The 25,039-nt window shown below is 39.3% G+C and overlaps 1 protein-coding gene across 1 annotated transcript in view; it reads right to left on the reverse strand.

Moving 5' to 3' along the window:
- The window catches only part of ccr6a (chemokine (C-C motif) receptor 6a), a 35,462-nt gene extending 17,014 nt beyond the window's left edge, over window positions 1-18,448 (reverse strand). The window contains exons 1-2 of the mRNA XM_020532411.2: window positions 18,282-18,448; window positions 5,393-5,445 (exon numbers count right to left, since the gene is read on the reverse strand). The gene's annotated coding sequence lies outside the window, so the exon portion shown is untranslated. The remainder of the gene's footprint in view (window positions 1-5,392; window positions 5,446-18,281) is intronic.
- Between the last annotated feature and the right edge of the window lie 6,591 nt (window positions 18,449-25,039).

Here is a 25,039-nt window from a genome sequence, read left to right on the forward strand (position 1 = left end):
AACGTCTGCGGAACAACAAACCAGCTCAGCGAGCCAACCAACCTCAACACCCACAACCCGAGCTACAAATCTACTCCAAAACCTTATGATGGGGTTTTATAGAGTGTATCGGGAGAAAGTGTTTCTACTTGATGGTGAGTCCAGAACAAGCAGTCATGAATATGAGTTAACCAATAACATACTCAAAGAGGTTTTCAGAGAATGGTGGCATTGTGGTCATTTCACCGGGTTAGTACTCTAACAAGCGTTGGACAAAGCTGCTGGACTCAGAACTTCATATTCCACTACAGTAACTGGGGGATTTAATTTCAGTTCATAAATAATTCTGGAATAAAAACTTAGTATCAGTAATGTTTAGTATGAAACTGCTGGATTGTTATTAAAAACCTAGATAGTTCACTTCTGTGGTCTCTTTTCCCTTATCATTTCTTAATTTCTGCTGAACTTGGGCATTTGTGTTTTCTGGATTTGCACGCACACAGAGTGAGACCAAGAGGTCAAAATTACTTCAAATAAACAGAGATAGAGGAAAGACTTAACCATTCTGAGCTAGAATTATGCTCATAGTTCTCGCCCACAAGACCATTCATTATAACAGTGACGATCATTCTTCTGGGCCAGAGAGCTAAGCTGCCACCTCGGATCTTACGTGGTCAGTCCTATTACAGTGAGACAAGTATATGATGCATTGAGTTTTCCTTCAATTCACAGGCAAAAGTTGTAAGATTAATATTTCTTCCATGTCCTACTCAAAAGAATCTGTTTGGATTCTACTCATAAATGCCCAAAGCTTTGCAGAGAGGCTGAAAATAACAGAAATGACTAGAAACTATCCGTCCTGTGCCGAAACATGGCACTTTCCATTTTTACAGGGGAGAGAATGGATTGCTCAGGATTCTCCATTTAAACCATCAGCTTCCTTCAGTCCTGTATGATTTGTGTCTGAAGCCTGAAATGTAACAGCAGGTCTGAACTTTATGGATTTGCATGGATAGCTAGGGTACCCTTTTGAAGAGGTAAGATATTCCTTTGGATTTGGCCCTAAGACATCTTTACGGGAGGAACACTGCCCTTTGATACAGGTAAGGTCTCCTTTGAAAGAGTTAAAGAACCTTTTGGGAAAGCTATGGAAATTTGGAACAGATGCAGTACGCTTAACACGCTTAATCATAAAAAGTGCATAAACACTGTGGGACTGTCATGTTGTCAAGGAACTGTTAAAGCAACCAGAAAAACTGTCAAAGCTGTCATGTAGCTGTCAAAACTGTCATGTTGACCTGTCAAGATTGTTAAATCATTTAAAACACCAAGTTTTTTGATCTTTGAAAAAAAATCTGAAGAGTTTTCCTTCTATTTCAATCTGTTTGTTTGATTAGCATTATGAATATTTTCTAATCAACCTGCTCAGTAATGTTATGACACACCTGCAGAGCAAGTGGGACTTAAACTCAGGCCTTCTCCTGCCACAGCATCACAATAGCCGAGATTAGCTTTATATAACTGTTCTCACAGAATCTGTTATCACATTAGTGCTTTCCACTTCACAGTTTGACTGACAGCTACGAGTGGCTACGGACTATATGATGTGGGACTATGAATTCCAAAGCTTGTGGCACTTAAGTTGATTTGATTCCATTTGATTTATTACTATCACATGTACTGGGGTACAGTGAAAAGTGTTGCCTTATGTGCTTTACAGCAGATCATACGAAACAAGTACATCAGGGTAACAGAGTGGAGTGCAGGATACAAGAAGGAAAACCTTATTTTTATAAGGCTTTATTGAGATTAAGGACTTTAAATGTAATATACATGTTTTATAATGAGTGTTTCTCTTAATATAGTGAAGTCTTTAATTAATTTAACTTATTCAGCAGAACTTTATTATTCTCATCTGCGGGTATGGTGGTCTGTCCCTTGTGGATAATAGTGGTTTGGAATTGTAGATCAAAGGACAATGAATGATGGGTAGGGGTACAGTTTGACTGAGCTGGCAATAAGTTGGTGGAGGGATTACAAACAGCCAGACAGTAATTACAAAGGCGTCGGTTAGAATAGAGGCTCTGAGGATCCATGAGAGTGGACGCAGTAGCTAAATTTGGCACGGCAGTTATAAGGGGTTTAATGGGATACAAATTCAGGGAATTAAGTAGCATAGGTTGGCTTGATAGGGGCTGTGTGTGTGTAAGGTTGGGGGAGGGCTGAATGGATTTTTGTTTATGGTACAAGGCCTACCCAGAACAAAAGAGATATACTCATCGGTGGAATGCGCAGTGAATGTAGACAGCACCTGGAAATGCAGGTGATCCCAGGATATGGCAGGCTTTTTATTAATAGATTTTCATTTGGTCACAGTATCAAAGAACTGTCAAATACATTTTATGAGCAGATAAGTAAGCACCTCTTGAATTATGTACAGAATAACTGGCATTAACTGTTCCTCTGCAGTGACTAATCATTGGGGTCTCATTGTTACAAAATTGTCTGTAGGATTAAGTGTGAAACTAATGTGTGCTACTCATCAAAAGGTCAGACAACTTCAAAAGCTGAGTATTCAGTACGAAACTAAGTCTTCACCTCAACTATTACTGAATAACCTGATTGTCTTAACCTACTTTAGAATTGAAGTTGTAAGCAAACACGGTTCTCACTTTTGATGTACTACATTCAGGACGCACTCTGAGTCAAAAGTAGTCTTTTAATTTCCCAGATCTTTGACTTTACAGTTGTACAGTAAATTTCTGGTTTAGAACCCATTCTGCTCGTCTAAACACTTCTGGAATACTTTGCATGATTAACACTTCCAGACCTGTTACTGTCATTCTTGCGACAATAGGAATGGGTAATGTTGGTATTCTAATACATAAGTCAGTGGCAGTTCCCTCACCTCCAAATCACAGCTACTGAAAAAAATGGGCCTTTTGGATTAGATGTGAAAAGGTGAACTCAGAGTTTAAAAGGGTAAGAGTGAAAGATCCCATTGCACTGTTTTGAAGAAGAGCAGGATATTCTTCTCTATATTCTGACTAATATTTATCAATGAAAAACAGTAAAACAAATGTCTGGTTAGTGTAACACTGCAAACCCTCTGTACAAAATTAATCTTGTTTGTCCTACATTACAACAATGACCCTACTTCCAAAATACTGAACAGCTGTAAATGACTGAGTCTACCGGAGATCATAAAGGGCATTATATAAATGGAATTGGATCAACCCCAGTGGACTCCAATCTACATTCAGGCCATCCCAATTTGGCCCTGACCGCAACAACCTCTACATAAACAACATCCAGATCCTCCAAAAACGGTTTTCTCTGCGGCTCCTCAAGCACACACTCTCAGCAATGTACTAGTATCTTCTGGCCCTACAATCAAGCCTACTGCAGCTTAGAGCCTCCCTCTCCCAGACCTGCAAAGGACCTCTTCTGTATTTCATTCTTCGCAGGATCCACAACCTCAACCAATGATTTTACTCTGCCCTAAAAAAAAGTCCCATTTCTAAAGAAGGGTCCTGACCCAAAACGTCAACTTTCTTGTTCCTCTGATGCTGCCTGGCCTGCTGTATTCCTCCAGCTCCACACTATGTTACCTCTGACTCCAGCATCAGCAGTTCTTACTATCCCTGTGTGAGTTATATAAATGCAACTTGTTTTTCTGGGTTGCGTGCGGGTTGTCAAATTTCCATTTTGACTTGATACACATTCACTCTGGTGCAGCATGCAGTATCAATAAGACCTGATAAGGTATGAGTGATCTTGCTCTTTTCTTTTTCAATGAGAAAGTATGTGACGAGAATATGTAATGCATCCCATCGTCTGACAGATCACAATATCTCTATCACACACTAACTACATTCATCAAATCTCCTGAGGACTACATAATCAAGCGGTGCTCGAAAATACCAAAATTACACTTGGTATTAAAAAAATTATTCATCCAAAAAAGTCTAACTCACATGAAATCTGCACTATGCTGAATGTAAAATAAAATCAATGAGATTTCTATGAACCACAATCAGAAGCAAGATCTAATTATCAATTTACAAAGAGTTCCTCTGCTGAGTAGTAACCCATTTATTAAAAATTGTAATACAGTTGGAAATATATTGTTATGCACAGAATTTAAAGAACAAAAATGAGCAAGAGAAGATACAGCACTTACAGAATTTTTAACATGTCAAAACCTATTTTATTTTTGACTGTCTGACTAGAAAAGATAAGCTTCAAATTAGCCACAGAAATACAAGATCTGCCCAAGATCAAACATGCAGCAAATTATCAGCTTCTATTGATTCCATCTATCCACAAAATCTGCTTTACGGTTGATAAGGCATTTGCATATGAGTCATAAATTTACAGTATATATACTGCAAAATATTTAAGATCATGTTCAAAATGATACAATGGCAATACTTTAAGCTATTGAACCACACTGACAAACTTTGTGGAAAACAAGAAATGATTTTGCATAACTGTTGCACATTTTCAATTAGTAACTCATTTTTAATTATGTTGAATATATAGTCTACCTATTTGTTGATTTGAGTCTAGTTTCAGGCAGACTTTAAAATGAATGGACAACACTCCTGCCAAAAAAAAACTGACTGGGAGTACTTTAAATATTCAAATTAGAGTCTTCACTCTGATTTAGGACCCCAATTTCAACATACAAGAAGAAATGGATGAAGCATATATGATGCATGTCAGTTCTACTGTCTAAAGACATTGAGAGGCTAAACAGATAATTATTAAAAATATTGTTGGAAACTTCTACAAAAAGATAGAAGGAGAAACAGCGCAGTGCATTTCTATTGTATCTCAGGAAAACAGGAGCCCCACTCAAAATCAAACCCCCTACTATCCTTCCTTAACCCAATTGGAATGTTTTTGTTTTTGCTTAACAGTTCTGATTCAGGTAGTCTGAACTATGACCTTTTCTGGAAGATACCTGTTCAGTTAGTAATGATTTGTACCAACATAAAGTTGGATTTATCTTTAGGGGATGGGGTTTGTGCATTATGTGCACATTGGTCACAACTATCCACTTATTCCCTATTTTTATTGTCAATATAAAGTGGAAGAATAATTTGTCATATCATGGAATCATAAAACTTTATATTGCAGGGCACCATTTACGTCTCTCTGAAGAGCTATCCAACTAGTCTTATCCCCTGCTCTCTCTCCCAATATCGCCACAATTTGCCCATTGAGATATTTATCCAACTGTTCTGCTTTTGCTGTCCTTTCAGACAGCTCATCCAAATCATGATGCCTTGCTGCGTTTAAAAAAAAAATCACCTCACCCCTCTGGAAAAATATTTCATTTTCAAAAAATAAATTTTAATAATTTGTATTGTTGAAGGCACAATAGTGGCCATTGCCATTCTCTTACCTGGATTGATGAATTATATGGCTTGCAGTTCATGACCCAGAGAATTCTTGAGTCTGTATGAATAAAGCACAAATAATAACTATATCACAATAATAATAAAATGTAAATAAAATATATTGTTAAACTTTAATAAGGAGACCATAATGAATAAAGGCCAGGTGAAGACCAACAATTTATCAGAAGTGGTTTAGTCACATAACATCGAGGGGAAAGCTAAACACATGTCTTTACATTTTCCCACAGCAAGCTGTATTGTGGTTTATGAATTATCAGTCATCTACTGTAGTTGTTTCCAAATTATTTGAATAGCTGTGCTAATAATGTAAGTGTTCCAATAATTTGCAGCACTAAGGGATTCTTGATACATTGAGCATGAGAATAATGTAATCAGCAAAATTCTAATCCAGCACTGTAAAAACAGTGGTTTTTATAAACGTCTAATATCTTCCAAAAAAGACGAAAGGGTGGGACCATTAAATCCAGCAAAACTTGGATATCAAGGGATATACAGGTTTGGTTAAAGAAAGAAAAGCAGGCTTATAGCAGGTCAAAACACCAGAAGCCTTCGAGGAATATAGAATGTGCAGGAGAAAACTTAAAAAGGAAATTAGGAGAGCAGAAAAAAGGGCATGAAAGATGGCAGGTAAAATAAAGGAAAATCCCAAGTTATTTTACAAGTACATTCAAGGTAAAAGCATAACTAGGGAAAGAGTAGGGCCCATAAAGGACCATGGTAGCAATGCGTATGTGAGACCAGAGGATGTAGGTAGGGCTCTAAATGAATACTTAGTGTCACTAATGAGAAGGATGATGTGGGTGTAGAAACCAGGCAAAAATATTGTGATATACTTATAGAGATTAGTATAGACAGAGAGGAGGTTCTGAGTGGTCTGGTAGGCTTAAAAGTAAATAAGTCTCCAGGGCCAGATGAAATGAATCCCAGGTTGTTGAGTGAGGCAAGGAAGGAAATAACACGGATGCTGACAATAATTTTCAATTCCTCCCTGGCCACAGGAGAGGTGCCAGAGGACCGGAGGATAGCCAATGTGGTACCAGCATTCAAAAAGGGAGCAAGAGATAAAGTAGGAAACCATAGGCCAGTCAGTCTAACCTTAGTGTAGGGAAACTATTGGAAGCAATTCTGAGGGATAGAATTAATCTGAATTTGGAGAGGCAGGGATTAATCAAGAACAGTCAGAATGATTTTGTTAAGAGGAAGTCATGTCTCACCAACTTGATTTAATTTTTCGAAGAGGTGACCAGATGTGTAGTTGAGGGTAATACATTCTATGTAGTCTACTTGGAACTCAGCAAGGCTTTTGATAAAGTCCCACATGGGAGTCTGACAGTGAATGTAAGAGCACATGGGATCCAAGAAAATTTGGCAGGAGGCAGAGGATGACGGTCAAGGGGCGTTTTTGTGACTGGAGACCTGTGTCCAATGTGGTTCCATGGGGATTAAGCTTGGGCACTTGCTGTTTGTGGTTTATATAAACAATTTAGGAATGTAGGAGGATTGATCAGAGTTTGCAGATGATATGAAAATTTGTAGGGAGGTAAATGGTGAGGAGGATAGCCTGAAATCATAGGAAGACATAGACTGGCTGGTCAGATGGGCTGATCAGTAGCAAATGAAATTCAATACAGATAAGTGTGAGGTGATGCACCTTGGCAGGACAAACAGGGCAAGGGAATATGTGATGAGTGGTAGGACGCTGAGAAGCACCAAGGATCAGTGGGATCTTGTGCATATCCAAGGTAGAGAGAGACCGGTGGATAAATTGATTAAAGCATATGGGATACTTGCCTTGATTAGCTGAGGTGCGGAGTTTAAGAGCAGGGAGGTTATGCTGGAACCATATAAAATGTTGGTTAGACCATAGCGAGAGTTCTGGAACTCACATTATAGGAGAGACGTGACTGCAGAGGAGCAGGTGCAGAGATTTAGCAGGATGTTGCCTGGGCTGCAGATTTTTACTTATGAAGAGAGATTGGACAGACTGGGTTGTTTTCCTTGGAGCAGAGGAGGCTGAGGATGCATAAAATTATCAGGACCATAGATAGGATAGATAAAAAGGAACTTTTCCCCAGGTAGAACAATCATTGACTAGGTGGCACAAATTTAAGGGGCAGGACAATTAGGGGCAGGACATTTAGAGAGAAGTTTTTTTTCACTCAGAGGGTGATAGGAATCTTGAAGTCACTGCCTATAAGGGTGGTACAGCAGAAATCCTCACAACATTAAGAAGTATTTAGCGGTATGCTTACAATGACAAGGGTTACAAGGCTATGGGTCAAGTGCTGGAAGATGGGATTAGAATAGTTAAATCATTGTTTTTGACCAGTGTAGATTCAATGGGCCAAAGGGCCCTTTCCTGTACTGTAGAACTCTATGACTATCTGTAGGCACAGTAGCATGTCATCAATGGTACCGAAGTTGTTGAGAATCAGGAAACCTTTGGTAAGAAACAAAAACAGAAGTTGCTGGGGAAACTCCAGATCTGTTTCCGAAGAATGGTCACTGGACTTGATGCTGCCAGACCTGCTGAGTTTCCCCAGCAATTTCTGCTTATGTTTCAGATTTCTAGCATCAGTATTCTTTGTTTTATTTTAACCTCTAGTAAGATATGGCTGATAAATTATCATAACTAAGGGCTGCAGGTGCTATTATTAGTATTTAAAGGTACGAGGTAGATAGCCTAATAGACAACTAAGTTATAGGGACTGTCAATTAGTTCAACTTAAACTACTTCAAAGGAAAACTTACCCAATCCCTTATTTAAGAAATGTTCCACCTAATCTAAAAGTTGGAACATCCGAGAAACAACACAGGATTTTCACCCCTTTCAGCAATAAGGCCGTATTGTTTCAAATACTCAGAATGTGAAAAGCAACATCCCTGACAGTGTCAATAGGACCAAACAGCTCTGGAATAAGAAGCCTGAAGGGATATATTCTAATGAACAGGTCCTCCAAGAAATAATTCTTGGATTCAATGGAAAATATTCAAGAAATCCAAAATTAAAAATTATCATCTCATCGCTAGTGAAATATTTTGTCTTCAGTATTTAAGGTAGAAAATGTTTAATGATTTGGATGATGAATCCTTTCAACCAACAGAACTTCAACGTCAGTATGCAATATTTTGTGGAGTAAATTGCAAGCAAATAGATGAACGTGCACATCTAAAAAGTTGGCACTTTTTTTCTAAAATATATAACTGTTTAATGCATGATCATTAACCAAGAAATCCGAATCTGTCTCATCTATAATCTTTTGTTTCTTAACCAACTAAGAAACCCCACAAAATACAAACAGTGCACAATATCCTGAGGTAAACCAATTATAAGATGACCAATACCTTGAAACTTTACACTACCACTGCTTTCCCAGGAACAGAAAGAGATATCTGCTAAATCTCATAACTAACAGTACACTGACACAAGTAAAAATATGGCAATTGTCTTGTTTCAGGGAAAATGCTGGATCAGTTTTCACAAAGAAATCCAACAGCAGCACGAAAGAGCTCAACACTTTTTTCATGCAATGGATTTCCTCAAAAAGCAGTTCAGCAGTTTATAAATGCCATTAAACTTAATCCTTCATGGACTGAAATGGCTACCATTGCCTTGACTAGGATGCAGCTGAAGTCTGTGAGCATAGCTACAGAATTATGCACATCTGCTGTCCTCGCAGCAGACCTAACAAAATATTTTAATTCTATGTTGTCAACATTATTTATTCTGTGGATGTATCATTGGAGGTTTTCAGAGCCAGTGTAATCAATCTTAAAACAGCCATGAGCAGAAGCTTAAAAAGAATATAATGAGATCACCAGCAGGATCATTGAAGAAATGGATTTCAAGTATGAAAACAAAGGTTTCAAAGGTCAGTGGATTCTTGCAGGACAGCCCTGTAAAAATCTCCAAGAGCATTGCAGTTTGTTGCCTTGTGCATAGCTTCATCATCTAAAGGGACATTGCCATTTACACATAAAAGATTATGCCTTAACCAGTGGCAGAATGAAAAAAATTACATTGAAAAAAAACACATTGAACTCGACCCCATATACATTCCACTACGGAGGGAACCCAAAGTGAGGCAATCCATCGCAACAGACCCCAGAGTTTAAAAACCAGGCGGGAAAACACACCGACGCTTGATCAGAGGCTGCACTGAGGATGTTACCAAGCATGGTAACGAAACGTCTGCGGAACAACAAACCAGCTTGGCGAGCCAGCCAACCTCAACATTCTTTTCATAGTCATGGCATCTATTTTCCCAAACTATGCTTACACATATATAGTGGAACATATGCCACACAGATTTTCCTCTCCACTGTACATTTTTGCAATACAAATGCTGGGATGGATCATGGTCTTTGTTCACCAAATCTTACAAGAGTTCCTGCCTACAACATGTAGAGGTGGAAATCTGGTCCATTAGTGCTGGGAATAGCATGAAGAGGAGGGAATGACCTTCCTTTACATTGGCCACTGGACAGCTGAAGACAGGTCAGACCCTTCCTTCATACTAATGTGTCAGCAAAACACCGACAGATGGTTGTGAGCTCATGCAATCTACAGGTGATTTACCAGAAGATTTGTTTTTAGGCATTTAGTTTTGCACATGTTCTTGGATTTCCGAGTTGATGGTAATTCTTCTTTCTAGTCAAATACAATATTTTCTTCAGTGGGTTAGATACTTAAAAATATGAAAGTAAAGATAATTGTACAGACTACAATAAGTCAGAATGAATATTCCTGTTCATGTGGGAACTCCTTTGTACATATTTTATCTTTTGGAAACCACAAGAAGTAGTCCTTGCTGCTTGAGTTTGGGCTCTGAAGTTCTGAGCTTGAAGAAAGACTGAGGCTTTAAACATCAAAAGTTGCACAGTGTTCTGCAAAGAGTTGCAGCAAACCAGGGAAAGGCAGACAGCGTGGGATCTTCTGGAAGTGTAACAGTCTCAAACCAGCTTTCAGTGCTGTTATGATCCCAAAAAATGATAATACTGGCAAGTCGGATCCAGAATGAAACCTGGCTTGATAGATCCTAATTTTGTATCTTTTACAACTATGGAGGTCAGTTACTGAACACATTCACCATGAGGTTGAAAGTGTATTTGTTAAACAAGGAAACGTATTTATTAAATGTGAACTATATGACAACATTAAACACAAAAGGTTGGAAGAGTTCATTACAGTCAGCAGAAGAGGATTCAAATTTGCACTGTTCCTTGTATCCCAACAACATCCTTACACTCGAACCTCAGTGAAGAGTAACCACTGTCTCCACACTAAAATTCCATCTTCAGATACAGGCTGGCACAGTTTTGCTTCATCAAATTTCTGTCCAGTCATAAAGTCGTGGATGTTACATTCTTTCAGCCGATATTCTCTCTGAGATAACTAAAACAACCTACATACTAAACTCACAATGACTTTAAGTTCAAAGCAAATACAAAAGTTCCCTAAACTCTGTGTCCAGCTGCTTTGTCTTGCCTTGCGGCAATCACAGTTACAGGCTGACTCACTTTGTGGATTGTTCTGCTGTTCTATGTCATTGGATCCCAATGACTAAGCAACAGCAGAAACTTTTTTCTATTTTTTTCTGTAATGCACAGAACCAATTAACCCAAGCTCCTCACTTCAGGGTTGTAAACCTTATTAAAAATACATGTAAGCTTAAAGTTATACATTGTTCTTAACAGAACTAAATTTGACAATACTGTGGGGAAGTCCAATTTAGAGCATATTGATCACACTGTGTGCACATACAGCACAAGGGACACAGTGAAGTGTAGAAATGCAGAGATTACAGATGGTTTGATATTCAAGGGGTGGACAAAGTTTCTGAAAGTTCCAAAATCATCCTAGTTAGTATCCTACTTCACTAGTACAAGTGCACAGTACATCTCTGAAAGGATACAGAATATCTTATATGGGGTAAGGAACAAAAGATGTCATGTCCCATGTGCAAAACAATGAAATACGAAGGAAAAGCGTTTCAAGAGTTAAAGATCTGGATTCAAAAAGTTGGTAGTTGACAAAAAGGTGACTACCAGCGTTACTTGGTAGTGAGTTTTGGAACAGTAAGATTACACGTATTAACACATGGATGGTGCAGGAGAGAAGGCTCCAGATTCCTGGGCACTGCATTCAGTTTTGGAGCAGAAGAAATTTGCACAAGATGGAGAGGCTATGCTCAATTGAAGTGGGACCAATGTCCTTGAGGGGAAGTTAACTAGTCCTATAGAGAAAGGGTTGATGATACATTGTAAGAGAGACATGAGCTGCAAAAAGCATTGAGAGACACAGACAGCATTAGAATAAAGAGAGAAGAATTCCTGAAATGTGCATGAGAAAAAATTGTTGATCTGTACTTTTCCAGCCCGATGAGGAAGGAAGTGGTGCTGATGAATGATTTGGGGCAAGTGAGGAAATATTTGAAAGATAGTTATCACAATGTTGCTAAGTTCAAAATAATTATAGAACAAGAAATTATTCATCAAAGAAATGTTTTTTTAGGTGCAAACGCACTAGTGGGCACATTTTTAAATATTAAAAAAAGAAATAGACTTGTGTACACCAATAAAACCAGTTAATATATCTGAATTGTTTATTTTTTAAGTTAGTTTTAGTGATTTTAAATCAGGCTACTCACAGCTGATGAAGGAGACACTCCTATTGAAAATGATAATTGCCTTTAATATACCCATTTTTAGCTATATCAATAAAACCAGTTTACTACTCTTAAATAGATTGAGGAATCCTTTATAAAGATAATTGTATATTATACATTATCCTGCCTGATTGTACTAGTTCATAAAATATTTTACATTTGTAGTTTTGCTAATAATTGATGCATAATTTCATTCCAGAAACTAGCACAATGCTCAGCCTAATTTGTACTCAGAATGCTGATTGGACCCAAAGTGAGAACTCTGAACCTTAGAGTTTGAGTTCGAACAGTGAAAGGAAGCTTTTGATAAATGTTAGGTTCTTAATACTGTCAAGAATAAATTGAGAAAGAATATAAAAGAGCCAAAAGGATTGTCTGAGAATAGATCAGAATGTATTGTAAAAATGGACACAAACCCCCACACAAACAGTAAAATAGTGAAAGGAGTAAGAATTATGGGAAATCCCTACATTGTGTTTTCATGCTAACTGACAAAAACTAATTTAAAAGTTAGAACTAATATATATGTTTCTTCAATTTAATTGTGATATTGGATTTTAAACTGAACTATATTTCTATAGTTTTCATCTTGTGTGTAATTTTTTTTAAATAAAAGCAGCTCAGAGAGGTGACATGATGGAAAGCTATGGTTTGTGCCTTCATTAACTGAATGCTTTATTGGGCACAACTATGTAAACACGGGCAAATGATAAAAAAAATTCAGGTGAAATTTTATTTGAAAACCATGAAAACAGAATGTTTGCTTTGCAGGAACCAAACAAAAAAGCACTTTCTCTGGACAGATTGTGATGGAACACTAATGGGAGTGGTTCCTGGGCCCCACAGCAATAACTGGGTGACTTTAATTTTCACGTAGATTTGGAAAATCAAATTTGCAAAAGCAGCCAGGTGAAAGAATTTACAGAGTGTATTCAGGACAGAGTCCTGGAAGAACATGCTGTAGATTCAATCAGGGATCAAACTAATTTGGATCAGGTAATATGTAATGAGGCAGTTTAATAAATGATCTCAGAGTAAGAGATACCCTAGGGAACACTGACCATAACATAGGAGAATTTAGCATTCAGGTTCAGAGTGTGAAACTTGGGTTGGAAACAACTGTGATAAATTTAAATAAGAATAATTAAAAATGGATGACAGTTGAGTAGGCTGGGACAGGAGTTCAGCAGAAAAGATCATTGAGAAACAATGTCAGATGTTTAGGTAAATACTTTATGACTCACAGCAAAGATATATCCCAGTAAGAAGGTTTCTAAGAAGTGGGTAATTCGACTATGGTTAGCCAAAGAAGTTAAGGATGGTATCAAATTGAAAGAATACATATACAATATTGCAAAGATTAGTAGTAAACCAAAGAATTGAGGAAGTTTTAAAAAGCCAACAAAAAATGGCCAAAAAGAAAGAGGGGGAGAATAAACAACAAGGCCAAACCAGCAAGTACTGTAAAAATGGGCAGTAAGAGCTCCATCTAATATATAAAAAGGAAAAGACAGGCCAGATTGAATATAGGCTCCTCAGAATGAATCACAAAATGCTAGCATCCAAGTCCTGTAGATAATAGGCAAGGTAAATAGAATGTTGGCCTTTATTTCAAAGGGAATGGAGTATAAAAATGGAAAGGTCTTGCTAAAACTATAAAAGGCACTCATCAGACCACAGTTGGAATACTGTGAACAGTTCTGGTTCCCTTATCTAAGGAAAGATACACTTGCATTAGAGGCAGTCCAGAGAAGGTACATTGCGTGGACTCCAAATATGAGGGATTTCTTACGGAGTGAAGTTAATGGGTTGGACCTGTATTCACTGGAGTTTAGAAGAATGGGAAGAGACCTTATTGAAACGTATAAGAATCTTAGGAGACTTAACAAGGTAGATGCAGAGAGGTTGTTACCCCTAATGACAGAATCTAGGACCAGATGCCATAATCAAAGAGTAAGGTGTCTTCTATTTAAGACAGAGATTATGAGAAATTTCATTTAGAATTTAGTCAACCTGTGTAATTCTTTACCACAGACGGCTATTGAAGCTGGGTCGTTAAATGTATTCAAGGTTGAGGTAGACAGATTTGTGATCAATAAGGGAATCAAGGGTTATGGGGCAAAGGTAGGAAAGTGTAGTTGAGTATTATTAAGTCAACCATGATCTCATTGAATGATAGAGCACACTCTATGGGCAAAATGACTTATTTCTGCTCCTACATCATATGGTCTTGAAGGAAACAGCCATACAAAATCTGAACACATATCACATAACTTAGATTTTGCAGGTCCACTGCTGCAGAAGGGGATCACAACTGGTGTTATTTAAAGGTTATACACTAACTTGCAAGTAAGGTGACTTATTCAATTGTGTGATCCCTGGAGGGTGATGTTACAGATGAGTTCTGCTAAAGAGGATTCAGAAGAGGACTTTGATAGGTGGCATACAGGAGAACACTAATGAGGATGTGGGTGCCTTGGTTGGGCTGCAAGACTGCCCAACTGCTGTCAAAGAACATGGAAATGTTTGGCTCCCACATGGCAGAAGTCATCACATAGAACTTTATGTCTCGACAGCTTCGCTTCATCTCCCTGTTATTTTGCAGACTTATAGGCATAGCAACTACAGCCCTTTCTGTGGACAGGTCGTCAAAAACTCTACCTCTCTGTGAAAATGCAACCACACTCCTTTCCATTAGATCCAACAGCTCACTACAGCATCTCAAACAGTACTGCACTGTGATTTAGACTAACTTCTGCTATTGCACCATCTATGGTAGTACAATGAAGTGGTGAGAAAGAGCATAAAGCAGAAACATTCATCCTCATGGGTGTGTTGTGATGTCCTATACTACTGCCCTAGCACAACTGGTCTCATGGCATAGATAACATTTCTATGGAACTTGGGAGATGTAGTCATTCTTGTCCTTCACTGGTTCTGCTCTGCTCATGTTATGAATCATCTTGACCTGCAAGGAGGAGGCAGAAAACTCAGTGATTACATCATAGTTTATTGCATGATATGTCATTGCTAATTAGCCAAAATGAGCTAGAAGCTGGAACTGGGTATAAATGCAATTGGCATCAATGAAGGATGTATGAGGCTCAAATGAAATCTCTGAATGTTTGGCCTGAGTCTTGAGTGCTAAGTACTGCTAATGAGGGTACTGTGCAAAGTGTAAAGTGGGCAGTGCAGTGATAAAACATGTCCTTTGAAGATGCCTTCAGTGACCTTGATAGTTTCAATGAGTTCAGTCAGCTTCTCGTTGCAATGATGGCAGATCCTTTAGGGTGGCTAGTTTTGTTGGTTGGATCGTTGCTTTATGATGTTGATTAATGCCAATCGTGCACGTTCAATTCCAGTATTAGCTGAAGTCACTGTGAAAGCTCTGGCTTCTCAAACTCACCCCTTGGTTGAGGCATAAAGTGTGGTGAAGCTTATATAACTCTCCACCAGTCACTTCTCTCTAACGATAGAGGGGTCTATGGTGTCTTTTACTTTTCTGGATCAGACCCCACCCCTGACCCATCACCATTTCCAAACCCCAGTCCACAATCCTACCCCCACTCCCATTCCCCACAGCCCGCCCCTCCAAACCCAGCCCACCCATCCTCCCATGCCCCACTACTCTGACACCCATCATCCCCCCACCCACTCCCTCCCCAATTAGATCCTGATGAATTTATCCTTTCTTCACTATGAAGCAGACCTTCCCAACGTTTTTCCCATGGTGACCCAATTTTTAAGATTTGAATATTATTGTGACCCCATAGTCAGAACGAAGAAAGCAGAGGTGACTGGGCGAAGATTAATGAGTGCAGAGTTTGGGGAGAAAAGACTGAAAACTGTGGATGGGGTGAGGGGTGGGGGGTGCGTGGGGGTTGCGTGGGGGTTGTGGTTGTTGCAGAGCTACATGGTCACCATATAACAAAAATAGAGACTGCTGGAAAAGCTCAGCAAGTCTGACAACAGCTGTGTGAGGAGACCTTTGCAAGGATCATCGGATCCAAAATATGGACTCTGATTTCTCTTCACGGATGCTGCCAAACTGCTGAGCTTTTCCAGCGATCTCTATTTTTTGTTTCTGATTTATAGCATCCACAGTACTTTCAGTTTTTATTTTCCATGGTCACCATTGCTGCCTCCGACCTTGTGACCCCCAAAATTTCAGTTTGTAACCCAATTTGAGATCCCAGCTCTGCTGTTTATTCTCTTAAGATGTCTCCTTGATTTTGAATAAGATCCTAGTTGCTCTTTCCAGTCTATTTATCTTTCTCTGATAGGTGGCACAAGGTTCCAACTGAACTAGACTCTATGCAACCTTGGAGTCCTATTTGACTCTGAACTGATATGTTAAATTCATATCCTCTGTTTCATCAAGACAGCCATTTGCATCTCTGTAACACTGCCCAAACTTTCCCGTGCCTCAGTTCATGCACCAGCTGCTGAAATACTCACCAATGCCCGTGGTACTTCCAAACTTAATGATTCCAAATCTTTGCTTGCTAATCTCAGACATTATAACCCGATGCTCTTTTGAAGATTTGCTGTTGCATTTTCACATACACGGAGTTCTGGTCACTCATGACTCCTGTGCTATGTGATTCACGCTGGCTCCTGGCACAGTAATACTTCAACTTAACAATTCTTAGCCATGTTGCAACAAATCTCACTATATCTCTGTAACCTTCTCCAGCTTTCTAAACTGCAAAACTCATTGTGCGCTGCCAATCCTAGTCTCTTCTCCACCCCTGTTATTCTTCCTCTTCAATTGACAGCTGTGACTTCATTTTCCAGGACCCTGAGCTCTGATGTCCCCTTTCCAAACCTGTCTGCTTCTTTCCCTCTGTGTAACTTTTAACATATTCATTACAACCTATTGCACTGACCATGCTTTCGTGACCTATTCTAATATTTCCTTATGTGACTCTGAGTCAAATTCTTCCTGATAATTGCTCCCGTGGGACATCTTAGAATATTTCGCTATGTTAAAGACGCCATGTAAGTTGCTGTTGACCTAAAAGGTCATATGCCCTAAAGTTAGTTTCACTTGAAGCAGAAACATTAAATGATCAAACAATAAAATAAAAATATGCACTGATCTTACAAATGCAATATATGTTGAGATATACCTATAGTCAATATAAGTTGGTATGCCATAAAATTTAAGACACACTGCATTGAATGTAAGACTTTTAAAAAGCAGGGCGTGTAAACGATAATTGCTACTGATGCGTTAGACAAAAATGAAAAACGGGTACAGTGGCCCAAATGTGGATGGAATCTAGTGAATAAAATTAACTTGGTTTGAAGTTTGCGTCAATCTCTAAGTAAGCAGTAACGGGCGCTGAGGTTAAAGCGCGAGAAACTCAGCATTCGCAATCGCAAATTTCAACATTGTTAGAGGGGAAGTGGCATAACCAATTCTGGGCCACTTAGTATAAAAGGGCTTCCTTCAATTGAAATTATCTAAATTGTATAAATTAAAAGCTAATGTGCCAACAATGGGTAGAAGCAAGGTTTAAAATGTGAAATGATTCTCATTACACCTGCACATGGAACCAGTTTCAATTTGTAGATGCTGGAACAGTTGAGTACTGTTACCTCGTCTGAAAGCGGGTAAAGCTTCCAACCTCACTTTAATCATGATTTGACACCTTGGTTTTGTCTTCTAAGCTTTACAGCGGTCACAAAATGCTTTCATCTGCTTTCGAGACCCCCAAAAGCAGACATCTTCAAACAAAAATTATACAATTGGGACGGAAATTCCGACTCGTCCCCCTACCCCTTCTCAACCATTAACAAATTCTTGAGCAACTTGATAAGATATTAAAACAGGCGCGGACACATAGAATCCTGGTAATTCTCTGTGTTATTTTTGAATCTGTTCAAAGAATAGTACTAAATGTTGCAAGCCCTACGTCTCAATAAACCCTCCAGCTTGTTTATTATAGTTCAGATATATGAGAAGAATATCGATGAATGACACGAGCTCCAAGATCCAGGTGCATAACAATAACCATTTAGATTAATTTATAAAACGAAACTTTGATGCAGTTATTAATATAGACCTTTTTTTGTTTTCAACCAAGGAAATCTAAATCTTAGTTGTACATTTTACAGGAATTTGGAGCCATTTTTTCCACAATATTAACTCTATTGCATTCCCAATTTCCCAATAAGCCCACCACTTGTTCCATCTCACCTGCGATCGACGATAAAGTTAGACACCCTTTGACGTTTGCGGAGTGAAATTGGAGATAAAGACAGTTAGAATGCGGATAACCGAAAAGATTTTTTTCACTCCTCGTGATCTTCGATCTGGACCCGCTGAAAGCTGCACTTGCCAGGCAAGACGCGCAAGGTTCGAAACTCCAGATGCAGCAACAGGAAACATTACTGGTCGGAGTTTCAATGATGTATGTGGTTACTTATATCACGTGTTAAATACAAAACAGCAAACCAGTCAGCACCTTCGGGTAAAACTAGCAAGTGTCACTAACTCTCCAAGGTTACGTAGAGAGTCTTGGACACTGTAGTAATAGTTGACAGGAGGCATCCTCGGGATAATACAAAATGGATTTTTATTTCTCCCTAAACTATTTTGCATCTCGGACATTGAAGAAGAAAGGGCGGTTGCGGCGAAATCTGGAAATGTCCTGGAATTGACAACTCTACAACTGACATTTAATGTGCGGAACCTGAAACAGAACGGCAAAATATTACAGGGGAACGAACATCACCTATCAAAAAAAAAGAACAGGGAAGATGGAAAAATATACGCCTGTGTTAGTGTAGATACCTAACGCTGTTTATGCGGAAAATAGGGGTGGAGGGGAAAGCTTCAGGACAAGAAAAAACAGTAATGAAATGTTTTTTTTAAAATGGGATTTACTGCCTCTCCCTAATTCTCGGCTCCACCATTTCAGGGACCAGTTCAGAATCAACCATATGATTGTGAGTTTGGCCAGACCTAGTAAAGACGGCAGATTTCCCGTTCTAAAGAATTTTTGTGAACCATATGGGTTTTTACAACAGCCAATGATAGTTTCCATAGTCACCATGACGGTGATTTACTTCCAATTACAGATTTATGAAGGGATTCAATTCCACTATCTGTAATGATGGAATTTGAACCCATGTCCCCAGAGTATTAGCCTGCAGCCCACGGATTACCAGTTTAGTAACATTACCTTCCCCACCAAAAACTAGCTCATATCCATTAAATATCTTTGTCAGATCACCCAGAGAATATCCCTTGCTTTTCGTGAATAATATTATAGGTCCATCTGAGAGGGCAGACAGGCTCAGTTTAATGCCTCATGTGAAAGACAACACTGCCTAGTAGCTCCCTCTCTGTATTATACCAGAGTGCAGTCTAGAACAGATTGTATTTCAAGTCTCTGGAATGAGATTTGAATTCACAAGCTTCTGACTCATGGCAAGAAGTTAGCCATTCACCTATAACCTTCAAGTATCAAACCCACATCAAACCTTGTCTAAGTAACAGTGGTGCTTTAGATAAGGTCTGATGTTCATACACGAGACAGTTAAATGGCTTATGAAATATTAATATGGAACGATAGGTGCTGTAATGTGAAAAGTTACATTTACAGAGAATAGTGAATAACTGAAGGAATGACGGTGGCACTGGTAGCAATGGGATAGGGAAAATTTTACAAAATGGAAACATGAAAAATGACGAAAACAAAACTGACAGCCTAAGAGTTTCAGGAAAGTAAAAAGTGGTTCAATATTTAGGTTGCTGACTACGTATTCCTTCAAATAGATCCCACCATAAGTATTAATCTTTTCTCCACCCTTCCTGAAGCATTTTATCTTACACCACCTTTTAAGTGAAACACTGAACTGAGGCTACAGCCTCCCTGTCAGGCAGACATAAACATCTTATGTCATTATTTGAAACAAAGAAACTTCTCCTGATGCCCTGGACTATACGTCAACATCAATCAATATCACTCAAAGCTATCTCGCCATTCATATCTTTTCCTTCTGAAGAAATTGTAGAAACTATATCGAAGACCTGAAATGACTGAAGTTAATACTATGACCAGTGCCCTCCAAAGTGTTCAATAGAAGATAGTACAATGCAATTCCTCATGCCTGATTTGAGCTTAATTGGACACAGTTAGAATATATGGCCCAAACAATCAATGATTTAAATTGTAAGTTAGGATCAAAAAGAACATGGTAAATGGTCCCTATGTGGTCATTATTTCACTATCTTAAATTAGTGATGAATAATGATTGATGTACAAGTTGGAATTCACTCTTTTTTCACAAAAAAGCTGCTAGAAAGACAAACATATTTATATAACACCTTCAAGATCTCAGGAAGTCCCAAAGCACTTTATTAAGTACTTTTAATAAAAACACCAATTGAATACTTTCAAGCTGCAATTGCCGTTGTAATGTAGCAAATGCAGCAGTCAATTTTCATGCAGCAAATTTCCACAAACAGTAACAAGGAAGCTAATGTATTTGCATCATAGAATGTTGACTACTTGCCTCTGTAGCAATGAACGCAAAGTGAGTCCCTGGACTCTAGGGTCTACAGCAAAATGGTGTTTTGGATGGGGAATTATTGGGGGGGTGGGGGGCAGCAAGATCTCTGACTTCACAGGGTGTTTCTTTTTCAATAAAAGTAGACATTTTAATTTTCAGTCATTGATCATTCCTCACCAAGACTCAACATCGGAATTGTTTATCATTGCCCATGATGGCACCTAAAACAGGTGTTAGGTCTCACGTTTACAAATATAAAGAGTGAAACATTTGTTTTAGGCAGCAGTTTCTTGAATATTGGAAACAATTTGCCTACTTCATTTATTTTGATTTAAATAATTAGTTTAAAACACTGTAATTTGTACAAAAAATGTGCTTTGGGCCAGTTAGCATCAGTATATTCTTTAACCAGTGAGCATATCACTAATCAATAACATTTGTCTTCTTGTCAGTTCAATGCACTCCCTCATCCATCACCATTCCCAATTTGCCTTTTTAGTGCACATCTGAAACCATAATTCTGCTTTGCCATCTCTCCAGCAACTTTTGGCTTGGAAATTATAAAGGGAGAAAGGAAACTTATATGTTGCTCATGTGGTAGTAACACTTAAGAGTCTGTTGAAATAACTCCACAGAGGCCAGTATCCATCACCATATCACCCTTTACTTACATGTGCATAATACTTGATGTTGGTCTGGCTTCATTAGAGCCAGCTCTCATATTCAACAGAACCTCTGACACTCCTGTTTATATCTGTCAGCCAGGGCTCCCTAACTGGACTAGGTTAACAGCCCCAATCAGGGCACTCATGTTCTATGAGTTCCACCTGGCTGACCTCATTACAATCACGACGTTGGTATTATGAAGGAAATATTTTATAAACAAAATAATTAAGAAACACAACCTCCAGCTAAATTAAATTGATTTCCTCATCTCTGCCTTTTTTTGGCATTTCGACCAAGTCATTGTCAGCTTCCTGCATGTATATGTTCAGATTTGTTTTTACTATTTATTTGTGTCACAACTTCACCTTATCCCACCTTCAGAACATCATGTCAGCAACAGAAATGATTATTTGGTGTTAACTGGGTAAAAATCCTGGAACTCAAGGACTGCAGGGGTTCGAGAAGGCAGCTCACGACCAACTTTTCAAAGGCATACAGATCAATAAATACTGGCCAAGTTGATGATATCCACATCCCACGAATGAATGGGTAAAAACTGGGTTTGTGGTAGGTGGTGACATTCATGATACTATCAGCAAGAGTGACAACTTCGTGGAGCTCATGGAGACAAAATCTTGTCTTCACATTGAGAACACCTCACTTTGTGTTGTATGGCACTATCATGGTGCCAAATGGGACAGGCTTCAAACAAATCTAGTAACTAAAGACTGGGTATCCAAGAGATGCCGTGTGCCATCAGAACCAGCAGAATCATACTCCAAAAAATCTGTAACTAAATAGCCCAGCATATTCCCCACTCAAACATGACCATAAAGGCAGAGGATAAGCCCTGATTCATTGGAGCATGAGGAGGCATGCAGGAGCAGCATCCATCTTAAAAATGAGGTGTCAACCTGGTTAAGCTACCAAACAGGATTAATTGTATGCCAAACAGCAGATGCAGCAAGTGATAGAGAGAGCTCAGTGATTCCATAAACCAATGGATTAAATCTAAGCTCTGCAGTCCTGCCACATCCAGTCATGACCTGTGGTGGACAATTAAAGAAGTCACTGGAGGAAGGGACTCAATACATTACCCCAACATCATTATTGGGAAAACTCAACACATCAATGCAATAGTTAAGCCTGAAGCATTTGCAATAGTGTTTAGCCACAGATGCCAAGTGAATGATCCATCTCAGCCTCCTCCTGTGGTCCTCAGCATCACAGACACTAGTCTTCAGCTAATTCAACTCACTCCATGTGATGTCAAGAAATGGCTGGATGGACTATGTACAACAAAATCTGGGGGCCCTGACAATTTTCCAACAATAGTGCTGAAGACTTGTGCTCCAGAACTTGCTGCTCCCCTAGCCAATCTGTTCCAGTACAGTTGTAATATTGGCATCTATCCGACGACATGGAAAATTGTTCGGGTATATCCTGTATACAAAAAGCAGAACAAATCCCACCCAGCCAAGTACAGTGCAATCAGTCTACTCTTGATCATCAGTAAAGTAATGGAAGGTGTCATCAACAGTGCTATCAAGCAGCACCTGCTCAGCAATAATCCACTCACCGATGCCCAGTTTGGGTTCTACCGAAGCCACTCAGCTCCTGACCTCATTACAGCCTTTGTTCAAGCATGGACAAAAGAGCTGAATTCCAGAGGTGAGGTGAGAGTGACAGCCCTTGACATCTAAGTTGCATTTGACCAACTATGACATCAAAACTGCAATAATTGGGAATCAAGGAGCAAACTCTCTGCTGGCTGGAATCATACCTGTCACAAAGAAAGATGGTTGTGGTTATTGAAAGTCAGTCATCTCAGCTCCAGGATATTCCTGCATGAGTTCCTTAGGGGAATGTCCAGCCCAATGATCTTCAGCTGCTTCATTAATGACCTGCCCTTCATCATAAGATCAGAAGTGGGGATGTTCGCACAATGTTCATCACGATTTGCGACTCTTCTGATGCTGAAGCAGTCCATGTTCAAATGCAGGCTTGGGTTGATAGGTGCTCAATAACATTCACACCACACAAATACCAGCCAATGACCATCTCCAATAACTTACAATCTAACCATCGTCCCTAGACATTCAATTCCAATACCATCCCTGAATCCCCCACTATCAAAATTCTGGAGGGTTACCATTGACCAGAAACTGCATTCAACCAGTGATATAAATACAATGGCAAGGAATATTCCAGCAAGTAATTCATCCTCGACTCCACCATCTACAATATGATACAATATGGAACATGATACAATACTCCCTACTTGCATGGATGGGTACAGCTCCAACAATACTCAAGAAATTTGATACCATCTAGGACAAAGCAGCCTGCTTGATTGGCACCAGAGCTACAAGCAAGCAGTCTCTTCACCGCTGATACTCAGTCACAGCGGTGTGTACCATCCACTAGATACACTGCAGAAATTCACCAAAGATCCTTAGACAAAGATCCTTCCATACCCATGACCACTTCCATCTAGGAGGACAAGGGCAGCAGATACATGGGAACACCACCACCAGCAAGTTCCTCCCCAAGTCACTCACCATCCTGACTTGGAAACATTTCACTGTTCCTTCAGTGTTGCTGGGTCAAAATCTTGGAACTTCCTTTCTTATACAATTGTATTTTCTTTATTCGTTCATGGGATCAGGGTATTGCTGACCAGGCAGCATTTATTACCCATCCCTAATTGCTCAGAGGGCTATTAAGTGTCAACCACATTGCTGTGGATCTGGAGTCACATGTAGACCAGATCAGGTAAGGGTGGCAGTTTCCTTCCCAAAAGGACAGTAGTGAACCAGACAGGTTTTTCCGGACAAGCAGTTCAGTAATGTCCTTTAGGGAAGGAAACTGCCATCCATACCTGGTGGGTTTACCTACAACTGCAGTGGTTCAATAAGGCAGCTCACTACCATCTTCTCAAGGGAAACTAGGAATAGACAATAAATACTTGCCCAACCAACGATCTCCGTGTTCCACGAATGAACAAAAATAAAATTGCAAAAAGGCTGCAGGCTGGAAGAATATTCTTGTGCACCCATACTTGCACATTGATATGCAGCAAAACTAACAGTGCTTGCAAAAGGCAGATAGAGAGGTGTCAGTTTGACTGTGCCATAACTATACACCCAGGGTAAGTACATTTCTGTTTTGAAATAGTTTGTAGCCTGAAACTAACACATAGCTTTTCATGCAGCTTGAAACTGCACAGTACTTGCAGGGTGCAACTCAACTACAGATGTTCTTCAGGCACATTTCATACAAACTGTTTTTTCTCTGATAACAACTCTGTGGAAAAATAAATGGCAATTCCTTTGCAGTTTAAGTAAGACCACAAGATGTACGAGAAGTAGGCCATTCAGCTTGCTGAGTCTGCTCTGCATTCAATGGTTGATCTAACAATCCTTGACTCCACTTTCCTGCCTTTTCCTAATAGCCCTTGATTCCCTTACTGATTAAAAAGTTGCTTGTCTCAGCTTTGAATATATTTAATCACATTAAGACACTCACCCACCCCCTTCTGACACCGGCCGTGGTCATACCCGACGCATTCCCTGCCTGGATCCAAGACCTACCAGCTCACACTGGCATATCCCCCATTCATCCATTACCATCAGCCCAGGAGATCAACCCTGGTTCAATAGCGAAGGCATGCCAGGAGCGGCACCAAGCAGAAAATTTTAGGCCCATTAACAGAAGGCAGCTGAGACTGCAATGAGTTTTTTGTTGCCTGATGGCCTGTCAGTAGTTTCG

The sequence above is a fragment of the Rhincodon typus genome, chromosome 9, assembly GCF_021869965.1.
Source record: "Rhincodon typus isolate 14 chromosome 9, sRhiTyp1.1, whole genome shotgun sequence".
NCBI lineage: Eukaryota > Metazoa > Chordata > Chondrichthyes > Orectolobiformes > Rhincodontidae > Rhincodon > Rhincodon typus.